General features: G+C 42.4%; 1 protein-coding gene across 1 annotated transcript in view; it reads left to right on the top strand.

Annotated features, from left to right (window-relative positions):
• The first annotated feature begins 13,186 nt into the window (after positions 1 to 13,186).
• fbxl16 (F-box and leucine-rich repeat protein 16) overlaps positions 13,187 to 22,816 on the top strand; it is a 95,264-nt gene continuing 85,634 nt past the window's right edge. Inside the window, exon 1 of the mRNA XM_039776534.1 lies at positions 13,187 to 13,526. The gene's annotated coding sequence lies outside the window, so the exon portion shown is untranslated. The remainder of the gene's footprint in view (positions 13,527 to 22,816) is intronic.

Raw genomic sequence — 22,816 nt, 5'->3', positions numbered from 1 at the left:
ACCATTGTGATACGCTCCTCCTGCTCCTTCTCCTCCTCCTCCTCCCTCCTTGAGTGGTCCACGTAGAGCACTGAGTCACAGACATAAGCAGTTCAACCTTGAAATATCTTTGGGGTTTGGAGAACCTTCTTGTTTCATTTGACATTTGGGTCAAGGTGATGTACGTATCATCCTCAAGTTATGAAATGCTTCCCAGATTCCTCCCAGACTGAATACATTTACTTGAGATCCTTCTCGCAATGCTGGATGCAGTGATGCTTCACTTCAAGAGTCAACATTCTGGACATTTTTAATTGTGCGTGAAGAAGGGGTCTAAGTGACCCATAGCTAATCCTTATAGCATATGCTGTGTCACGTACTGCATAACGACTGGGGGCTATGAAAGGATTTGCTCCAATGGCTATGTGAGAATTAATCTTCAAAGCTAGCATGATTGCCTAACGAATCCATCATTCTGTGTTTCGTATCTTCTTGTCTGGATGTTGTTTGTGTGGAGTTTACATGCTCTCCTCTGTATGTGAGGGTACTCTGCGCCCCCTCCATCCCAAAGGTATGCTTTTTGGGTTACCTGCCAATTACATTTTGTAAGACGCTAGGGGTTGCTGTTGCCCCTATCAACCCAACAGACAGACGCACTGAACACAGGGTAAAATCACCAAGTAGGTTTTTAATTCTTTTCTTCTGGTTTGTAGTGCCCAAAAGCACCTCCGCCACCACAAACAGGCAATATAATAATAATAAGCACAATAATCAACACAAATCTCTCCTTCACTCCTCCCAGCAAGCTCTGTCCACTACCTCCCGACTCCAGCTCCCTTACTGGGTCTCCAGCAGTCTTTTACATACTCCTTGACCCGGAATTGCTTCTGTTTTTCTGCCCACATGACTTGCTTGCACTTCCGGGTCAGATGGAGAATTGGCTTTATCTTCAGCCCAGAAGTATGTCAGGGCTCCCGTCCTCATGACTTAGGTGAACTTTGAAAAGGGTGAAGCGGGTTTTCGAATTTTAGGCTGCCCTACATACCCTGCCCATGACACTACTTATCATTTTGTATAACTAAACGTACATTGGTGCCAGTAGGTGAGGGTAAAGTGTGACCCATAATGGGCTGGCACTGTCTTCAGGGTTGATTTCTGCCAAGTGCCCAGTGTTGCTGTGACAGGTTTTACCACCCCAAATGTAACCTTGAAAATGGTTTTAGAATTTTCTGCTGCCCTACATATCCTGCCCATGCCATTACTTATCATTTTTAGTAAGTAAATATACATTGGTGCCAGTAGGCGAGTGTAAAGTGTGACCTGTAATGGACTGCCTCATCAGTCTTGGTTGCTGTCTTCTACCCACTGGTGCCAGAATAAGCTTCTATCTGCAAAAAACTGGATAGAAAAGCAGTAGGCTTGTGAAATAAAAGAGTAAATGAATGAACAAATACACAAGAATGTTAATCTAAGTAAAACATGAAAAACGTATAACAGCCCAGCAAATGACTATTAGAAATATTAAAACGCACCTCAAAGTGCTTGCAAAGCAAGTTTATTAAAATTAATTTGCCCTTTTTATTAAACATTCTGACTTTTTTGAATGTCAGCTATTAAAATTGTTTGATGTCATTTCTAATCAAAAGTCGCCCAAGGCTTTGCTTTTATCGATTTTAAAAAATGAATTCACTCAAATTAGAAGTTAAATAGTCTTAATCATGTATGACTATGTTCCTGGGCAATTGAAGAAGAAAGGACATATTTTTCTTTTCTTTTGAATTTTTCACTGTATAATATGAAAGTCTTCAAGATATGAGCAAGACGCTTCTCATTTCCTCCAAGATGGGGAAGGGAGTGAAGCTTCAATAAATTCATCAGCCCCCACTCCAGATTACAGGCCAAGCTCTGCAAGTGGTGACCACCTTCCATTAAACATTATTATTTGGCAGTAATTGTCTATCCAGTATTTCACTTGGGGGTACTTTAAATTGGACATATTTTATGACACAGCTGGCATCAGACTTATACACATTGTTCTACTTTAGGTGCTTTCACGTTGTGGTAAGGTGCGCTCCGCGGCTCATTGCCTTTTAAAATAAATGATTGTCGCACTCGCAGCTTAAGGAGGGAGCATTGTAGTGTGGCTGGAACGCCCGGATACCTGGATGCGGCGTGGGTGTTTCTGAACTGAAGTGCACAGGTGATGAATCGTCTGTGTCCGTAATTGATGCCGGGAGCTGCAAATCGCCACACCTGAGCGCAAATGCGAGTACGAGAGGAAAAAAACTGGAGAAGAAAAGGAACAGAGGTTAAAAGGTGGCAGAAGAGCAGTCTCAGGCAGGACAATCCGGACACCTAGAGAGGAAAGGCAGCATGAACATGGGGCTTCGCAAAGGAGCGTAGGTGGTGGCACTCTAGGGGCTGGTTCACCCCACTGAACAATGTCATGGAGTGTGGTGAGCATAGCGGATGATCTCCTCAGGGATATGAGGTACGATTGTGGGTGAGTGAAGAATGACGGGAGGAATGCCAACCTTGGACAGTCTGGCTGTGCTGTGAGGAGGCAGCTAGGACGTGGGTCGGGCAATAAAGTTCGTGGCTGCCGAGTCTCAGCCTGCAGCGCGAGTTTTTGGTGAGTTGGGGTGACGAACAAAGCGGTGAACTGGGATCTGAAGAAGCCACTGACTGCATTTTTAACCGCTGATTTTAATAGCCGTCCCCTGCATAGTAGAAGTGAAACATGACAGTGAGGAAGGCCATGCCTGGCTCTCCACTCCTGACGTCACGCTTCCCTCTTCCCTCTGCCCGCAGCCTACTGTCTCTGATTAGCGTAAACATATCCTGCAAAAGAAATCGCAAAATCACCTGGAATGTTCAACCAAATTCTAGAAAAAAAGCCCAATCTAAATCCGTTAAATAGTTCTCTCATTGGCTAGCTAAGATACGCCCTACAGCTGTCACATGAGTGAGGAGGGCCACAGCCCGCTGACTGTCTCTTGGATTTACGCAATAAATCGGTACCGCAAGTGAACTATGATACTCAGCATGATGAAAGAAGTCGCAAAATCAACCAGAATGTCCAAGCAAATTCTAGAAAAAAACCCGATCTAAATCCATTAAGTAGTTCTCTTGTGAAAGGTGGACAGACAGACAGATGTTGGATTCTATATAGACAGATAGATAGATAGATAGATAGATAGATAGATAGATAGATAGATAGATAGATAGATAGATAGATAGATAGATTTATGGATTTTTTTGAAGTAGTGCACTGTGGACACTGTTTTGATTTTTGTTTTAATTAAAGCACGGAAGACTTTTTACACCATGCCCTTGCTCCATGTGTGATTTGTCCACATCAGCCAGCTCATTCAGTCGTAACTATCGACGGTGTTGGGTTCGAAAGAGGGTGCCTGGGTACACGGGTAATCAAGACTTAGTTTGAGCTGTAATGAAAAGCATTTGAGCAGAGCCACTCACCTGAACCTGAAAATGCCAGAGATGTGTCCATAGCATTTCCGGCAATCCATACTGTTTAGAGACAAGTCCACAATTTCTTTGTCATTTCAACCTCCAACAACAAAAACTGGTTAGGGATGGCAAAGAATAATTTAACATCTCTGTCTTGAGAGTTTTGAACCCCTTGGCCCTGATCTGGATTAGGGTGGGGTTGAGCAGGAATGACAGGATCACCGAAGAAAATATGGAGGCGCCAACCGGCTCATCCTGTTTAATTAACGGAAGAAGGAAACACTCCTATCCCATTATTTCTCTTGTGTTCGGGCTTTAAATAAGAAAAGTAAGGCTCGGCTTCTAGCTGTGAATTAGTTTGGCCAGGAGCTTCTTCCAGTGAGTTGCCCTAATAAAAATGACTCCTTCTGAGAAGCCGTGGATTTCTTATGATCAGGGAACTGAAAAGGGGGCGGAGTTAGGTGCCCTCAATGGACGGTTTCTTGGTTACTTCAGGGAGAGAAGACCAATGTGGGACAATATCAACAGCGTCCTGTCTCTACCCCGGCAGGTTATTACATCCCTGACTGAGCCCATAAAGAGGATCCTCTGACGTGAATGTGTGACAATGGACAGATGAACATTTTTGTCTCTGTGCTTGTTCTGACGAGAGTGGAAAAAGCTGACTGGAAAAGCAGGTCTCGATTTTTTCTTTTACAGTCTTTATAACATTTACACTGCAGCAGTGCAGTGCAGCAGGAATTTTAGAAATAGAAAGCTATCGACTTTTGACCTGATACACAACAGTTGATGGACGTCTGATATCACCACAGATCAATAATCTGCTGCAACACCACATGCCTGTCTATGTACTGTACTTTGCAAATGTATATTTGCATAAAGAATATATGCACTCTTAACGATGTAGAAGTTCGAAAAGCACAAGCTTTGCTAGCCTTCTGGAATCTAAAGAGTCTGTGACACAGCAGACATGTTTCTACTGAACTCAGGAAGTGAATCTTCAATGCCTCATGCTTGAGTATTCTCCTGTATGGCAGTGAAAGATGGACCCTCAAGGTAGAAACCAAAAAATATGCTAGACAGCTATGCAACAAGCTGCTATTGAATCACGCTTCGGAATAAAATATAGTGGCCGTATTGCGAAATGAAACCATGTATGAGCAAGTCAAGCAGGAACCTATCTTGAAAATCACCCTTGAAAGACCATGGGCATGGGTGGCACATATGTTACGAAAAGACCCAAAAGAACCCATTAGAAAAGACAGTGTAGGTGGAGGAGGAGGAGGAGGATGGAAATCCCGGCCAGGGAGAAGAGTGGATTATTACCTACATTGATGAATTGTAGGTAATAATTGCAATTGTAGGTAATTCATGTGAAGCCTGAAAACAATGAGGACTGATTGAAACCATTTATGTTAGGTAGAATGTCTAGAGGGGGCTGGATGGTCTCATGACCTGGAACCCCTGCAGATTTTTTTTTGTTTTTTTCTGTCCTCTCTGGCCATCAAACCTTACTTTTATTCTATGTTAATTAGTTTTGCCTAATTTTATTTTTATATTTTGTCTTTTTCATCTTTCTTCATCCTGTAAAGCACTTTCAGCTCCATCATTTGTATGAAAATGTGCTATAGAAATAAATGTTGTTGTATTACCTGAACAGAAAGCCCAAGAGGAACGATGGACAGATTGGCTGACAGAGCAGAAAGGTAACTCTGTGCCCAGCCGATATAAAATAACGAATGGACCAGCGGAAGCCACAACTTGGGAGTAGTTTCCATCCTCCATGGCAGTGGTCCTCGTATAAGAACCCAGTCGGGACACCTGCAGGGGTGCTAGGGAAATGGAGTCTGAAAGTGCAGTCCTGTAGGGGTCCCTTGGGATCGATAGAGGGTACTCTCCAGGAGTAGTTTATTGGTCATTTATTGTAAAATTGTTGGGAGAGGACTGTGGGAAGTGCCTGGGAGGAGAATAAAAATCCTTTATTTTATTCTATTAATGTCCCTGTGGACTATGATGTTTGCTGATGACATTGTAATCTGTAGCGAGAGTAGGGAGCAGGTTGAGGAGACCCTGGAGAGGTGGAGATCTGCTCTAGAGAGGAGAGGAATGAAGGTCAGTAGGAACAAGACAGAATACATGTGTGTGAATGAGAAGAAGGTCAGAGGAATGGCAAGGATGAGGGAGTAGAGTTGGCAAAGGTGGATGAGTTTAAATACTTGGGATCAACAGTACAGAGTAACGGAGATTGTGGAAGAGAGGAGAAAAAGAGAGGGCAGGCAGGGTGGTGTGGGTGGAGAAGAGTGTCAGGAGTGATTTGTGACAGATGGGTATCAGCAAGAGTGAAAGGGAAAGTCTACAGGATGGTAGTGATACCAGCTATGTTATATGGGTTGGAGACGGTGGCACTGACCAGAAAGCAGGAGACAGAGCTGGAGGTAGCAGAGTATAAGATGCTAAGATTTGCACTGGGCGTGACGAGGATGGACAGGATTAGAAATGAGGACATTAGAGGGTCAGTTCAGGTGGGACGGTTGGGAGACAAAGTCAGAGAGGCGAGATTGCGTTGGTTTGGACATGTGCAGAGGGGAGATGCGGAGTATAATGAGAGAAGGGTGCTAAGGATAGAGCTGCCAGGCAAGGGGAGGAGAGGAAGGCCTAAGAGAAGATTTATGAATGTGGTGAGAGAGGACATGCAGGCGGTGGGGGTAACAGAACAAGATGACAAGGACATGAAGATATGGAACAAGATGATCCGCTGTGGCAACCCCTAACGGGAGCAGCCGGAAGAAGAAGAATGTGTGGTGCATTGCTGGGTCTGTGGTTTAGGGCTGACTGGCGCCTCCTTGTGGTTACAATTCTCTATATGACCCCAAAGAATAACAAGGATGAAGGGTGTAGCTGCAGCTTGCAATACCTATGACACAGGTCAGGTAATGCCCATGTCCACAGTCACAAAACGCCCTTTGACTCTGATAACCGCTCGACTACCCTAATTTTAACCATAGTATAATGGGGCCCTAATGTTAATCATAGTCTAATGCGATGGGTGTTACGTGATTGATATTGAGGGCGTTTTTGGTGATGTTGGGGCATTACATGACTGACCTCATAGGTACTGCAGTCTGCAATTACACTCTGTTGCAACAAGTTGTGAGTGCTATGCTGCATCCTTTCCTGGCTGGGACGCTGTAATGGAAGGAGGCATAACCTGGCCGGGAAGGAACTGATACAACACCCCATACGAAGGGATAAAGCAATGTGGGGGAGGGAGGCACGGTGGCGCAGTGGTAGCGCTGCTGCCTCGCAATAAGGAGACCTGGGTTTGTTTCCCAGGTCCTCCCTGCATGAAGTTTGCATGTTCTCCCCGTGTCTGCGTGGGTTTCCTCCCACAGTCCAAAGACATGCAGGTTAGGTGCATTGGTGATCCTAAATTGTCCCTAGTGTGTGCTTGTGGGTGTGTCTGTGTGTGTGCGCCCTGTGGTGGGCTGGCACCCTGCCCAGGATTTGTTCCTGCCTTGCGCCCTGGATTGGCTCTAGCAGACCCCCGTGGCCCTGTGGTAGGATGTAGTGGGTTGGACAATGACTGACCGACCAACATGGGGGAGTTCGTGCAGACAGGGCAATTCCTCCCCCCATATAATAGATTGCAGTGCTCTGCTGGCATGGACTCAGTAGGGATGCCCACAGGGGTGTATGGGAGTCGTAGTCCTGAGGGACAATCCTGTCGGGGTCCTTGGTGTGTTGCCAGGGTTTGCTGCAGGTAGAGGGACTCTCTGTATCAACAACAACAACAACATTTATTTATATAGCACATTTTCATACAAACAGTAGCTCAAAGTGCTTTACATATTAAAGAATAGAAAAATGAAAGACATAATTATAAAAAATAAATCAACATTAACATCGAATAAGAGTAAGGTTCAATGGCCAGGGGACAGAAAAACAAAAAAACTCCAGACGGCTGGAGAAAAATAAAATCTGTAGGGATTCCAGACCATGATACCCCAGTCCCCTCTGGGCATTCTACCTAACATAAATGAAACAGTCCTCTTTGGATTTAGGGTTCTCACGGAAGGGCTTGATGATGAAGATGGTCACGTAGACTTCTTCCTTTTAATCCGTCCATCAGGAGGCTTCCATCTGACCCGGGCTATGCGGGTATTCCTGGATCTGACATAAAAGCGTGCCATCCAGCCTCCTCCAGAGAGTGAGAGTCGGGAGGCAGAAGACAAGGCTCACTTGGAGGAGGAGAAGGAGTATTGTTTATTGGAAGACTGTGGAATTAACCTATAAAAATAATATTTTTGTGAGAATGAAAACCTTTATTGTCTACCTGGGGTCACTCATTGTGGTGTGTCTGGGGTTTCGGGGGCTCAGTGGTGCACCCGTCTTTCACAAAGGTCATCCATTAAGACTATATTGGCAACACATCACTGACACCATTAGCACTGCAATTTGACTGTCACAATGTGAAATCGAAAAAGGTGCGCTGGACCTGGGAGCAATGGTGGTGGCTTGTTCTCGACCGCAAAAAGTCTGCCACTTGACCGACAGCCAATTGCACAGCCAGCTGATGGTGATGATGCATATATGAGTAAATAAGTTAGTATATAGCCAAAGCAAGAAGAAGAAGGTTACTAATCACTGCGGTGTGAAGACTGCCTTTCTTTCGGCCATTTTACAAAATAACCTTCATCTGATCAAAACAGATGTCATTCCAGTGCCTACAAGTCCTGCTGTCATTTTACACTCTGCTGGCTGCATCCTGAAGATTACGTATGTTTGTCTGGCATAGGGCACACCAGCAAGGGCACAAGAACCCATTCATGTAAACATATTTCAATAAATAAATAAATAAACTGACTTCACGCTCTGGTAATTCCTGTTCTTCGTCTGTTTGGCGGGGCCATACATTATTAAAAAAAAAATGTGATCTGTTCAGCCCTCCTCTTCCCCAGCACCCCACCCCCACCCCACCACCTCCAAAAAAGCTACTGCATTATTGATAGAGTGGGACCAGGCCGGAGATGCTATTAGCCAGCTAGGATTTCTCAGCCCTGCTTGTGGAGGGCTTCTGAAAACTGCAAAGGGGGAGGATAAAGTGAACAGACTGCGAGAGCTATAAATAGAAAGCTCCCCTCCCTCTTTCCATCTCCCTCCCTCTCCTTCGCTTCAGTTTTCTGAGCAGTGAATTGTTACTCGATGCACACAGAATACATAACAGGCTCTCTAAAGGTAGCACCTTGGAGTTCTGTAGATTTGCTGCCCACAATAAGAGCAGGCAAGGGAGCCATATAAGAGAATCTCTGGGCAATGTGTGGCATTTGCATCGTTATCTGCACAGATTTAAGCAAATTAATGATCCCAATCGTGGATGCAGAGATTTGTGATTCTCGACCCTATACAGAAACGAGCAGCTCTAGAAATGGAACTGTTCCATTCACTATATGATAGATACATAGATAGATGTGAATGGTACTATATTATAGATAGACATGAATGGCACTATATGATACTGTAGATGTCAAAGGCACTATATAATAGACAGATAGATATGAATGGTACTATATAAAAGATGGATAGATATGAATGGCACCATATGACAGATTAATGTGAAAAGAACTATATGATAGATAGACATGAATGGCACTGTATGATAGATAGTGTGACAGATAGGGGGCAGTATTGCGCCCTTGAACCCTTGTCCAAGACTCTAGACACCAGATAAAAGTCCAAATGTTGACTTTATTTATACAGCACATTGCACAAAGCACCCTCTCCTCCACAATAATCATTAATTCACCAGTACACTAACAATAAACAATCCTCCACTCCCAGACGCTTTGCCACCCTTCCACCCAGCTCAGCTCGCCGTCTGGGAGCTGCCTCAGTCATTTTATATTCCCTGACCCGGAAGTGTTCCAATCCCCAGTCCATGTGATTCTTTATCACTTCCAGGTCAGATACAAAGTCCTTTTCTTCACCCCGGAAGCACGTCATTCCTCTTGTCCATGTAACTCAGACGTACTTCTGGGGCGTAGGGTAAATAAACACTTCCTCCCTGCAGCGTCTCCTAGTGGACCCCAGCAGGGCTGTGCATAAAAACTCCAATGTCCATGATGCCCTGCTGGGCTTCGGGGAACCTCCATACTGCAGGGAGGGCTCCACCTGGCGGCTTGAGGGTATTAGCCGGGATGAACAGCCAGCCATACACTGCAATAGATAGATAGATAGATAGATAGATAGATAGATAGATAGATAGATAGATAGATAGATAGATAGATAGATAGATAGATAGATAGATATTCTAAATGCATGGACAAAGAGACTGGGACAGAGAGCAATTTGTTTCCCGGCCGGGATGCCATAACAGTTAAGGCTTTGAACTACAGATACAAGGCTAGTGAAGAGTCGCCAATGTACTGTACCTACCCCACACTTCTGCAGGGCAGGCATGTGTATGAATGTACCTTATGATGGCTTTATTCCTAACACTGCCTGATGCCACTAGGCCTTGGCCCCACCTGCCATGAGCGTGAGTTCAATTCAGCAGGCTAACTAATAGACACATGAACTAAATTCCTGTGAGGAAAAGCATAGAATTGCTAAAGCATTAATAAGAGACTCCCAGCTTTCTCAAAATAAAATATCTTAACAGTTTGAGATGCCATATCACAGCCCTTGGATTCCAGTGCTGTTGTTGCCATTTTTGTTCTCCCCTGGTTACCATTGGTTTAATCACTAGGCACCATTTTCTTCTCGCTCTCTGCACAAATGCCGTTTGAGGTCCAGGCTAAAATGTCCACTACAGTGCCTGGTCAATTTGCCCCCCTAATTATCTCCTGTGCCTGATTGGCTAACTAACTCCTTACCCCTTCACCACCAAACAGATAGCGTGTGGTAAGCTTACTGGTACAAAAATGGCAGATGTTGCATCAAGCAGGTGGATACTGCACATTGGCTGTGGTTGAATGGGCTCCTAACTCACTATGTAAAGTGCATTGAGCAGTGAGAAAAGCTCCATGTAAATGTAAAGAATTATTATTATTTGATTAATGTGTGACTACAAAGCGAGTTTGTGCTTGTGTGTACGTTAGTCTGCCCTGTGTTACATTCATGACTGAGTACTCCCTAGTACCCATTGCTGCTGGGAGAGCTTCCAGTGCTGCACAGAAAATGAATACTGAGAAAACTAAAAGAAATGTTGGTCTGTTCTTTTGAGCATCTTCATTGCACTAAGTCATAGATTTTTCAAGTGTGTGTAATGAAGTAGTACAATACCACTCCTCCATGTGAAATTCCATTATTTGTTTTTTAGTGATAGTAGTTGAAAGTGATGTCTCAAGTACAACTCCAGAATCCAGATGATGGGTTCTTCTTATACCTAAGAAAAGAGTCATATGGCGAAAGGGGGTGGGGGTTTGGGGGGCTAGGTGTTAATTAAATGGTAACTACAAAATGGATTGATGTAGGGAGAGTTTTGTATTCTGTACACATATCATATGCACACACTTATACAGTATGTTGGTGTCACTTAGGTTCCTGTGCTGTGACATGTGTTCTCTCAACGCCTTACTCTGCCTTTCATGGTGGGACTGGGGGAATGCCCAGTCTCCCAAGAGTATTCCTTGATAGCAGAATTTGGCTGGTTTATTTCCCTTTGTATGTCTTGTCCTTTGAAAATACTCTGGCACAGCTCCAGGGACAAGGCAAATGTCATTGGGATGATTTACAAACTAACAGGGAGTTCTGTGTCCACTCAATCCATGGCGCAGTAAGTTTATACCCACAAACTCACATCTGTTAATTAAGGAAATCTGCTCAATCCAGTCTGGGGGTTACAGATGGCTGCCATGTATTCCAACAGGAACCAGCTGTGGACAGGGAACCAGAACACTGTAGCGCTCACTTAAGTAGTAGTATGGTCACGTGTACAGAGTAAAGCAAAATTTGGTCTTGCAACACTTTGCCACTAACTGACACTATGACAAAAAAGAATGTTACAATATATAACTTCATTTAATTTAATCATTTTACCTTATGCATTTTCATTCCTCTTTGCATGTCACTTGGTGAGTCATGCTCCCAGGTTCTACATACAAAAGTCATTAATTCACCAGACCAGAGTTCTTACAAAGACATTTTCCAAAGTCCACGTTAAAATGTGACTGGTCTGACAGGGCCTCCAAATACAATCCACAATAGAACATAACATTTTGGAACACACTAAATCTAATCTCGGCAGCACTGGATGCAGAGCAGAAAACAGTCCTAGACAGGCTACCAGATCAGTGACGGCCCTACTCACATACCATAACATGCCAGTCTTTGAAAATGAGAAGGAAAATCTGAACACAAACCTAGGGAGAACATACAAGCACCACACAAGCAACAACCAGGCCCTGGATTTAGATAGATAGATAGATAGATAGATAGATAGATAGATAGATAGATAGATAGATAGATAGATAGATAGATAGATAGATAGATAGATGTGAAAGGCACTATATAATAGATAGATACATAGATGTGAAAGGCACTATATAATAGATAGATAGATAGATAGATAGATAGATAGATAGATAGATAGATAGATAGATAGATAGATATGAAAGGCACTATATAATAGATAGATACATAGATGTGAAAGGCACTATATAATAGATAGATAGATAGATAGATAGATAGATAGATAGATCGATAGGTAGATATGAAAAGCACTATATAATAGATAGAGAGATAGATATGAAAGGCACTTTATAATAGATAGATAATTATAGATGTATGTAAGAGGCACTATAGATGGATAGATAGATATTCTAAATGCATGGACGAAGGGACTGGGACGGAGAGCAGTTTGTTTCCTGGTTGGGATGTCATAATTGATTACACAGGCAGTGTGGCATACTTGATAAGGTTTTGAACTATGGACCCTGAAGTTGTGGGTTCAGATCTTGCTACTGGCACTGTGTGACCATGAGCAGGTCATTTCATCTGCCTGTGCTTCAACTGGAATAAAACCAAAATAAAAGCAGCTAATTGGAGAAAGGCAACAGTCAAATTAAAAGTTATATTAATATAAAACAAATGGCAGCTCAGTGTCTGAGTTTTGTATGGCGTAGTGGTTAAGGCTTTGGAGTTTAAAAGCTGAGGTTGAGGGTTCAAATCTGGCTCCTGATACTGTGTGACCCTGAGCAAGTCACTTCATCTGCCTATGGTACACTCCAACTGGAAAGAAAACAAACAGAAATGTAACCAATTGTATCTAAATGTTGTAAGCTGCAATTTGAAAAGGGTATTCTAGTGTGGATGTTAACACTGTATGGGCACTGTCCGGGGGCCTCAGGCGCATAGGAGCCCACGATGTTTCTGATGCCTATATATGTTTCTGTCTTGCTATCAAAACAAGGGCTCCACCGCACTACTTTGCCCGGGTGGCCTATGATGCTGTTAAGACGACCCTGCGTACGGCATGGATTGGCAGGTGTGAGGCTGGCTGCCAAAACTGGATCCGGCATTACACGAAATGTAATTCAAAGAAAAAAAAAGAAGTAATTTCGAATGTGTTTACCAATTGGTGAAGAAGCTGCATTCTCCATTGGCTGAGCGGGATATGCGCGCTCTCTCCTGGGGACCGCCAGTCACTCCGAGTGGCTTGGCGCGCGAATCACCAGCGCGTGCACAATGTGCTCACACCGCCGCCTCGCACAGGCTTTGCTTGATGGTTTGCGCGCGCGCGCGCGCCAGTGGGAGGAGGGCTTTGTCTCACCACCAGGAGACGGACTGAATCACAATTAGTCTCATATGCTCTTGTGATATCTTCCGAACGTGTGCGTGTGTTTAATAACGGGTGAAAAAAATGAACCGCCTTAGTTAAAAAAGAAGTAAGCAAAAGAAGAAAGCGGACATAGTGCGTTAGCGCGGTGCTGCTTAGAAGACTGCAGTAGGACTCTGCTTCTGTCCGTCCCTCCCCGATGTGGTTTGTGTTCAAATTCTGTCTGACGTAGGAGGGTGCATCCCAAAATCTTGAATGCTTTTGAAACCCACCGTGGCATGAAATGGAAAGAAGGCACAAGGTAAGTAAAAATAAAAGTTAAATGCACCGCACGCTTAGGATTTTGTCTGCCTTGGCTGGCACTCTGCGCCGCATCTGGTTACATCGCGGCATTGCAGCCGCTGTAAATGTTTGGTACGGAAATGTAATGTAATAATAAACGGGGCCGACTGAGCAGGAGGCAGGCAGCGATTTGGCTCACGCGCCCTCCTCCTTCTCCTTAGCTGGAGAATCGTGTGGCGCTGCAAGCGTGCCTATTGTAGCCGATCGGCGCGCAAGCCGGCTGGTTGGGTTGTTTGATTGGCATTGGTTAACGCTAAGAACCTTGTCTGTCTGAACCAAAAGCTAGTTAGAGACGGCAGTGGGAAGGGGCCATCACTGTCACTTAAACGATGCTAGGCGCTGGGTGTTACGCTAGATAACAAATATGAAGATGCTTGTTGGCCTTGCAGTGCTACCTCCCCCCAGCCCCCCCATTGTGATTTTGCTTACTGAAGAATTAAACGTTTGACCGTTTGTTATCGATGTTTCGTATTGGTTCGTCCATTGTGGAGAAATAAACACCCCAGACGGTATCAATATGCACTGAATGCAGGATGGACGCTGATTGTAGGGGCTTCCTGTTTTGTTGCCGGACCCCATTTTCATATACTCTATGTCTGTAAGCCTATCTACCACATGCAGGCTTTTCATTTCTGCAGTAATTCTTTATCTTCCAGGCAAGACTGCCTCTGCTGTATTTTTTGACAGGTATTTGACAGCAATGCAATGATACGCCCAGGAAGCCCAATCCAGTACATGTACATATAATGGGGGGGGAACACACACACACACAGTGCAGTGCAGTGATGTACAATAGTTAAGGTGTTTACATATCCATCTTTTTATGTAGAGGGTAGAAAAATTAAAAAAAAAAAATCAAATTGAAACAATATGTGAAAGGTGCTTTATAGCGTACTGTAATCAGGAAGCGAGGGGAACTGAATTTTTTAGGATGAGACCAAGGAGAAGATGAAATGCAAGATAAGTATACAGTAGTTGTAGCATTTGCTGGAATCAACTGGTGTGGCAAATATAAGCTTTTCAACATTAGGAGGGAAAAGTTTGGACACACCCAGAAATTTTAATGTTTTTGATGGAAATTGATACTTTTTTTAAAAATCAAAATACTATTAAATTGATTTAAACATATAGATAAGACATTAGCTAGTGTTGCTTGTTACTATAAAAAGACAACAGTGCTGTAGGCCTAAGAGGCACAGTTTTAAAGAAGAAGTCCTACCTGAAACTGGAAAATAAAACGAAAATGGTCACAAAGATCAAAGAAGATGACTGGAAGAGCATTTTATGGTCAGCATCTTGGTGTCTTCTTAACTCTGTTGCTGATGACACTGGTGTTTGGTGTGCATTCAAGGATGAAGACTACTGACGACCTGTAAGACTACATGCGCTGACATTTATTCTGAAGTTGAGCACCTGGACCTTTCCCTTCCATTTCTGTCCTGGTTAGGCCCAGTTTGCCTTTATCTCTCAAGACAGTATGAAATCTTCAGTTTCTTGGCAGTCTGTCATAGGAAAGAACCTTCATTTTGCGCACACACACACAGACAATAGACTGACATGTTTCTTGAGAAAGCTGTTTTTCAGTTTTTGAACTCAGAACTGAACTTTAGGAATGCAGTACCTTGCCACCCAAGAGAACAGAAAAAGAGGTTTCAGCGGTGCTAATGTAACAACAAAGGTTTCTCTAATAAACATTTAGCCTTTAAAATGACTAATTAAGGATGTGCTAAGGGAGTTGGCCATTAGGACACTGAAGGAATGGTTACTGAAAATGGAGCTTTGCAGTTAAATGTGAATAATGAATTAAAATCCGTCATTTCAAGCAGTACTAGCCATTAACAAAACTAGCAATGTTTTGACTGTATTTTTAAACCACTTTAATGATATCTTGATAAATCTAGATCAATTTCCTTTAAAACATGAACAGTTGTGAGTGTGTCCAAACTTTTGATTTTTTTCATTTTGATTTCATATACTTTTATTATTCCCCGAGGTGAAATTGTTTGCTTTTTTTGCATGACCATTTGGGAGGTCAGAGTGCAGGGTCAGTCATTGCACAGCTTTCCTGGAGCAATTCTCAGGTTAAGAGATCCCTTCTGGCAGTGATGGGATTTGAACCTGCAGCCTTCTAGATACCAGTGCAGATCCTTAGCCCCTGAGCCACCACTCTGCCTAATGTTATGTCAGTAGATGATGGCACTGGGAAAGAGTTTATGTGGAAAAAAAAACCCAGCAGTTTCAAAGGCTTGTCAACCTTAGTAAGGGATTACAGAAAACCTTTATGGACGTTTATTCTTAGGAACTGACTTGGTGGGAATTTAGTGTTTGGCTGAGGGAACACAATTTTATAAGCCTTTGTAAGCTACTACACCAACCATTTATAAATGAGAGGCTGAAGATTTCTGTTGCTCCCATCCTCTTGATGCCACCTACAGTAAAAGAAAATAGAACTTAAATGTATGGAAGGTTGCTTCTATTTGCCATTTTATTAAGAGAAAACAACTTAAACAGATTATCATAACTGAAAATTATAGAAAATACTTTGTAGGGTAAGTTTTTTAGATGAGTCACGTGTATATCAATCACCAGCTATTCCAACAGAGATCAGGTTGTAGTATGCATTACAAAAACAGGATCATACTGCTGACTATCCAATAAAGAAATGAAAATAGGCTTTCCAGTGTAATTACCAAAGGATCTTAAAAATGGCCTACGGGGGTTTGTGGGGTTAACCTTTTATTATATTAGTTCCTGACTGACTTTTCATAATTTTGAGATGCTGTAATGGACAGCAGACATGGGCTGGCGTCCCAGCCGGGAGGGTGCTTGATTCATTACCTAGCTGAGTGGGCCACCGTACTGAATGGTTAAGAAGAAAGGCAGGCTGTTCCCTGCCTGGAGTTTGGTAGCAGGTGCCAACCTCAAAGAGAATATGCTGGTGACCCGGCAGGGATGGACTGAAGATTCTTACCAGGGCAGGAGGCCAATGTAACAGAGGGACAGGGGGAGGCCTCCAGTTTGAGCTGTTTACGTCAGTGATGGCAGCATCCCTGGGATACGGTACCCATATGGATACCCACAGAGTTTGATGGGAATTGTAGTCCCTGTTGGGTTCTACGGGTGCTGCAGGTCGCTACTATAGAAAGCTTCTAACCCAGAAGTGCTATGTACGAACAATTCCCTGGCACCAGAAATACTCCCTGGTCTTCCAAAAAAGAAACTGCTCTTCCTCACCCAGGCAAGTTGGAGTCGGGTAGAAGCGGACAAAGTTCGCCTTGGAGGAGTCGAGGAAGATGGAAGGGAAGAAATTAGAGAATTATGCTTGTACAAGCCATGTTAAGAAGCCCTCTAATTTCTGAAATAAATCGTTCATTGGCACCTAGAAACCTGTGTTTGTAGAGTTGTGTCTGGGGGTTTGGGATGCTACAATGCCGACTGCAGGAAAAAAATGATGCTTTCCCGCAGTAAAGTTGCAAAGAAAGGCCTTTCACAGAACTGAACATTTGCTCAGCCAACAGTCCTTTCAAGCAAAATTTTTGAGTTAAGTGTGTTTTGCATACTTTTGCATACAAAAGTGATGAATGTATTTGGCTGATAGTGAGAAACACTGTTTGGGGGCTTCGCTAGTGTGAAATTTGCTGTTCCTATTTATTTTCTCCTAAGCAGGTATGAAGCATATTCAGCTCAGCAGTCTGAGTCTTTTGTAGCCTTTGAAGGAGGCACTACACTAAGCTTGCATCTATGGACAAAGAACTGATACACTGGACATTTCTTTTTTGCTTCCAAAAAATGGCTTGATGTTGCTGAAGTAATGATCAGTTCTGAGGGGTCCATCATAATGCAACCGGCATTGGTTCTGATCAGTACCTGAAAGCATTCCGAGTCCTCTGTCTGCAGGCACTTGGTAAGTGAGACAAGATGTCTGGACAGTATTACTAGCGTTTAGCTTCATCCACTTCTTGACCTGTCCAAATCTGTAGTTACTGATGAAAAGCCTTGTGGCGTAAGTCCACCTATATTATTTCCCATGAGAAATATTACTAGAATTGTTGTATTTGACAGAAATTAAGAGAGATGATATCTTTATAATGTAGTTACGTCAAATTGTTTTTTGTTGAATACAAAGTAAATGAAACTAAATGGCAAGCAAAAGGTACTGGAACAAGAGAGAGTGGTGGTCTCAGCAATACACTTAAGAAAGGTGGCATCTTCTAAATCATGGAATAATTGTCATTAAATAATCAACCTGTAATGACTAATAATTTATTTTACATAAAGACTCTGCCCTATTTTGTAAAATATATAGAACAAGATTGTACAGTAAATGACCATAATAGGCTAGAAATGTGATGACATCTTGTTAATAAAATAAAAGTGGGGAATCAAGGAAACAAACAATGGGTCTTTGGAGTATTCTGTGCAGTTCTGGTCACCTTACTAGAAAAAAGACATAGCAGCACTTAAAGCTGTGCAGAGGAGAGCATCTTGGGATTTAAGGACACGTCGTACTGTTACAGACTCTGAGAATTAAACATGTTTAGTGTCGAGTAGAGAAGACTACGTGGAGACCTAATCCAGGCTTTCAAAATTCAGGCATCGATGAAGGCGATCCAGCAGAATTCTTTCAGCTTAAGGGTGAATCACGTACTTGAGGACATCAGTGGAAATTAAGGGGAAGTATGTTTAAAACTGAAGCCAGGAAGCCCTTCTTTACACAAAGAGATGTGGAACTGTGAAACAAACTACTGAGACATGGAGTTGAAGCAGAAATCTTGGCATCCTTTAAGAAGAACCTGGATAAGATGCTGTGGTTAGCTACTAGCTAAACAAATGGGCCTGATGGACTAAATGGTTTTCTCTCTTTTTGTCAAAATTCTTGTGTTTAATGGTACTTTATGGTTCTTCTCTGGGTTGGGTGGCTTTCCATAGAGCCATTGCATGACAAAGCATCCTTTCATTGAGGGAAGGGTTCTTTGCATATGAAGTTGGTTTTTTCTACTTTGAAAAACCTTCTAACTTGTAGAAAAAATGAAATCTTTAATGTTTTGTAGGCTACTTAGCAGGACCCTAACAGAGTAAGAAAACCAGGACTTAGTTTGTGGTATGGTGGGGAGCAAGAGTCCTTTTAAAATCAGGAACCCATTGGTATTTCACAAATCTTTACCATCTCTATGTAATGTATGAAGCCTGTTACGGATCTCAATAAATAAATGGTTCTCCCCGTGTCTGCGTGGGTTTCCTCCGGGTGCTCCGGTTTCCTCCCACAGTCCAAAGACATGCAGGTTAGGTGCACTGGCGATTCTGAATTGTCCCTAGTGAGTGCTTGGTGTGTGTGCGTGTGTGTGTGCCCTGCCCGAGTTTGTTTCCTGCCTTGCGCACTGTGTTGGCTGGGATTAGCTCCAGCAGACCCCCGTGAACCTGTAGTTAGGATATAGCGGGTTGGATAATGGATGGATGGTTCTTTTTGGAATCTTCACGTGGATGCTGAGGAAACCAAAAATGGTTTCCCCTATGGCATTGCTCAAAAGCAATGGTTATGATATAGAGGTGCCACAGATAAAATGTAGTTCCTACATTGGTTCCGTATTCTGAGTGAATGAAGGGCAATTGTGTTGTTAGTATATTGACGATACCTTGGTGTACAAAGGAAGGAATATAAAGAGGTATTGCAGGATTTAATTTGAATTGCAGTCCAATCTAGTGTGTGTTCATCTATTTGTGTCAATGTCCAGGATTTTATAGCTTGTATGTTTGCCGCCCAGTAATAAAATTGAAAATTAGGTAGAGCCATGACGCCTTCTGATTTAGGTAATTGCAGAGTCGCCCTTTGGCTGCGTGGATATTTCGAATCCCAAATAAATGAAGTTTTGATTGAATCTAACTTAAAAAATGATTTGTTAATGTGGGAAGTTTTTGAAATAGAAACGTAGGGCGGATATTCATCTTGATAGTGTTAATTCTCCCTGCTAAAGTAAGATGGAGGGTAGACCATCTATGCAGGTCTTATTTAATTTTGTCCATGCAAACAGCACAATTTTGTTGAAAAAGAGCTTTATATTTACTTGTATGTTTACCCCTTGATATTTAAACTGATCTGCAATGATAAAAGGGAAGGTGTCCATTCGAATGCTGTTTGCTAGAGAATTTACTGGAAAAAAGCACACTTTTGTTCAAATTCATTTTGAGCCCAGATATCTTTTGAAATTCTGCTTGTACCATTATGGCTGCAGGCACTGAATTTTGTGGGTCTGATATACGTAGTACCATATCATCTGCATCTTCTTATATAATACGCTACTGTGGCTGTCCGTTTGTCTATCCAGGATTTTAAATCCCCTGCAGCTCGCAATCTGTTTGACCTATTGACCTGAAATTTGGTGCACTTATAATATGTGACGTCTACTTTCCGCAGGAGGGCGGCCGTGCAGCACGTGCGTATGGGCGCCGTTCTCTTTCCCTACCAGCTTCGCCATCACTTCCCCTACCTCTTCATATCTTAAATCATTCTTGAGGCAGATTGAACACTTTTGTGCCAGCTTAAGTGAAAAATGAAGGAAAGCGTACTAAGTCATTGCAACACAAACACTGACTTAATTCGATGTAACGCGAGAAAATGCCGACACAAGAAGAGAAGAAGCGGGCCACTAGGGTGGAGAAAAGAAGAGCTGCTCAGGAAGCAGCAAGTGCATCAACCTCTGAGCAAACAAATAGTAAGCGTACAGAGAAAGAGGATGAAAACTAGGAAAGCTCAAGTCAAGGATATTCACTGCATGTTACTGTGCAGTGCGCCATTACTGGTATAGTGATATTTTCTGTTCAAGTCCTTCTCTGAAAATCCCTTTTATCTCTGATGCACTTCGAAAGTGAACAGCCAGTGGCTCAATGGCGATTGGAAAAAGCAGTGGTGATAAGGGGCATTCTTGTCTGGTACTGCGTTCTAGTTTGAAGTACTAAGATTATGTTGTTAATTCAAACTGAAGCTTCTGGACTGGTACACAGTAGTTTGATCCATGCATGTATGTTAGAGTCAAATTCAAATTTATACAAAGTGGTGAATACTACTCCAAGCCTTTATTTATAAGAGTGCAGGTGTATACTATTTTAACACTTGGAACCAAAACCATCTTTTTAGTTAATTCAGCAGCTGTTCAAGAGTAGCAGTGGTTAGTTTCGCAGAAGTGGCATCGTGAGAATTAAAATTAAGGGTGTAAAGGTCAGTCAGTCAACCTGCTTTGCAAAGCCGCATGCTACTGCTAATGAAAAATGAAGGATATCAACTAGCAAAGGCCACCTCAGGAGTGTTGTGTTTGCTGAGTTTTCCGTGCATGTTCTGGAAAAATTTAATATTTGTCCTCTGCGTTTCTCATTCTGCATTATTCATTTTCTTGTGTTAGAATCTTCAGAGTTTAGCCATTTCTGTTGCTATTACCATGCAGACAATTTTGAAACCATTTTCTCAACTGATCTCTCCTTTTGGATTTTTGCCTGCTACAAGATTCCCAGATACACGTATACAGTATTTCAGATTTTTCTATGAGTATACTTTTTTTTTCCTCCTCCATACAGATTCTAGCCACCTTCAGTTTTATTTATTTGATTTATATTACAGGCATAGGATTCCAAGCAACCACTGTTTTGTTTGATTACATTGCTCGTGTGTCTTATTGTGCAGTGAAAAATAAACCTCCAAACAGAACCTCTTGTGAATATGATTTAACAGCTTGAACTCGGTGGGCGTCAGGTTTCACTGCGGGGCGTTTCAGATGTATCTGTGATGCAGTTGCCACCAAGCATCATTGTTACAAGAGGTCGCTTTGAATTTTTTCTCGAGTAGCTTATGACTTGCTTAATCACCAGTTGTCTGTTTTGTGGCAGTCATGTCATCGTAGCTGCAATTATGAAAGCCACATCATAAGAGGCTGTAACGTGGCTGTGTCACAGTGGTTTCAATTTGAGGGTGGTATATATACTGTATATCAATGTTTAAAATTTGCATCATTACATTACCCTTGCTCACACTTATGTATTATTTTAAATCGAAGGTGTCGCTGGAAGCGAACGTGATCTTTATAAAGATTATAACAGCTAAGGTTTAACACTGTCAATGTCGGAGGAATATTGTATGGTATGTGAGATTAGTGAAGGCAAAAGTACAAAAGAAATGTTATTCTTTCACTGCTTTTCATAAAAACACTTTTACAAATGGACTTTACCCAGAACTAAGGGTTAGGCGTTCCCTGGGAAGGTCTAAAAGGATTACCATCATTAGGACAAAGGGAGAATAACAAATGGTGCACAACAACCGCACACAACAAGACAGCATCTGTCTGTGCGTCACCAGTCTTTATAAACCTATTTATTTATGTATGTATTTATTTATAACACAGATGTAGGGTCAATCAAAACAATTTCAGTTTATCATCTTTGAGGTCCATGTAAGTGATGCATCAGTTGACAAGAACAAATGAAACTCGAAACACGAAGAGTGCAGTTTTACGTAATGCCGAAAGGCTGAAGGAGCATCACCAGTCACAGAGAGTCAGTTGGGTGCTCAAAGAAGTTACTGCAGCACACGCACAAGGAACTGCTTGCCAATATCAACCACACCAGTCACAGTGTATCCGTTGACATTGTCTGTCCACTGTTTCATATCTCAAATTTCCATATTTTGCTCTCGCCAGGAAGTGTATAGGTCTGGCACGGGTCATTCAGCTCTAAGCAAAGACTGTGGATTTTTTTTCTTTTTTTTTTTCCCTTGCCGTCACAAGTTGATGAATTCACAGACGTCCTGCTCTGTTTGAAGTCGGCAGCCAGTTCATGGTTATCTATTCTGTCTGGGGAATTTGTTTCACTAATTTTGCAGATTCAAAATGTATACTCTGTACACAGTCGTATTGGATTTGAATTGCTTGCAAGGTTAATTTAAATCAAACAGAAAGATTAAATATGAGCCAAAAATTGGAATGAAGTCACTTTTAGCTCATTGGAATGAAGTCACTCATAGCTTCTGTGTAAATGCATCCTTAGTAGCCCATAGTGACGTACTGTACATACCGTATATACTCACATTTACATTCTCCCGCGGATTAGTCGGAACTTGATTTTTTACTGTATAATTTCCAGTATTTTAAAATGTCAGTCATATAAGTTGAATGCCTAAAATGCACGCCAGGGGTGGGGGTTGATTTGTTTCAGACCGTTTTTTTTTGTAAAACTTGAGTTATGTTTATGGAATTATTATTTAATAAA

This window comes from Polypterus senegalus, chromosome 13 (genome assembly GCF_016835505.1).
Source record: "Polypterus senegalus isolate Bchr_013 chromosome 13, ASM1683550v1, whole genome shotgun sequence".
In the NCBI taxonomy this organism is placed as follows: Eukaryota; Metazoa; Chordata; class Cladistia; order Polypteriformes; family Polypteridae; genus Polypterus; species Polypterus senegalus.
The sequence above is the reverse complement of the archived record's forward strand: the minus strand, read 5'-3'. Positions and strand labels throughout refer to the sequence as shown.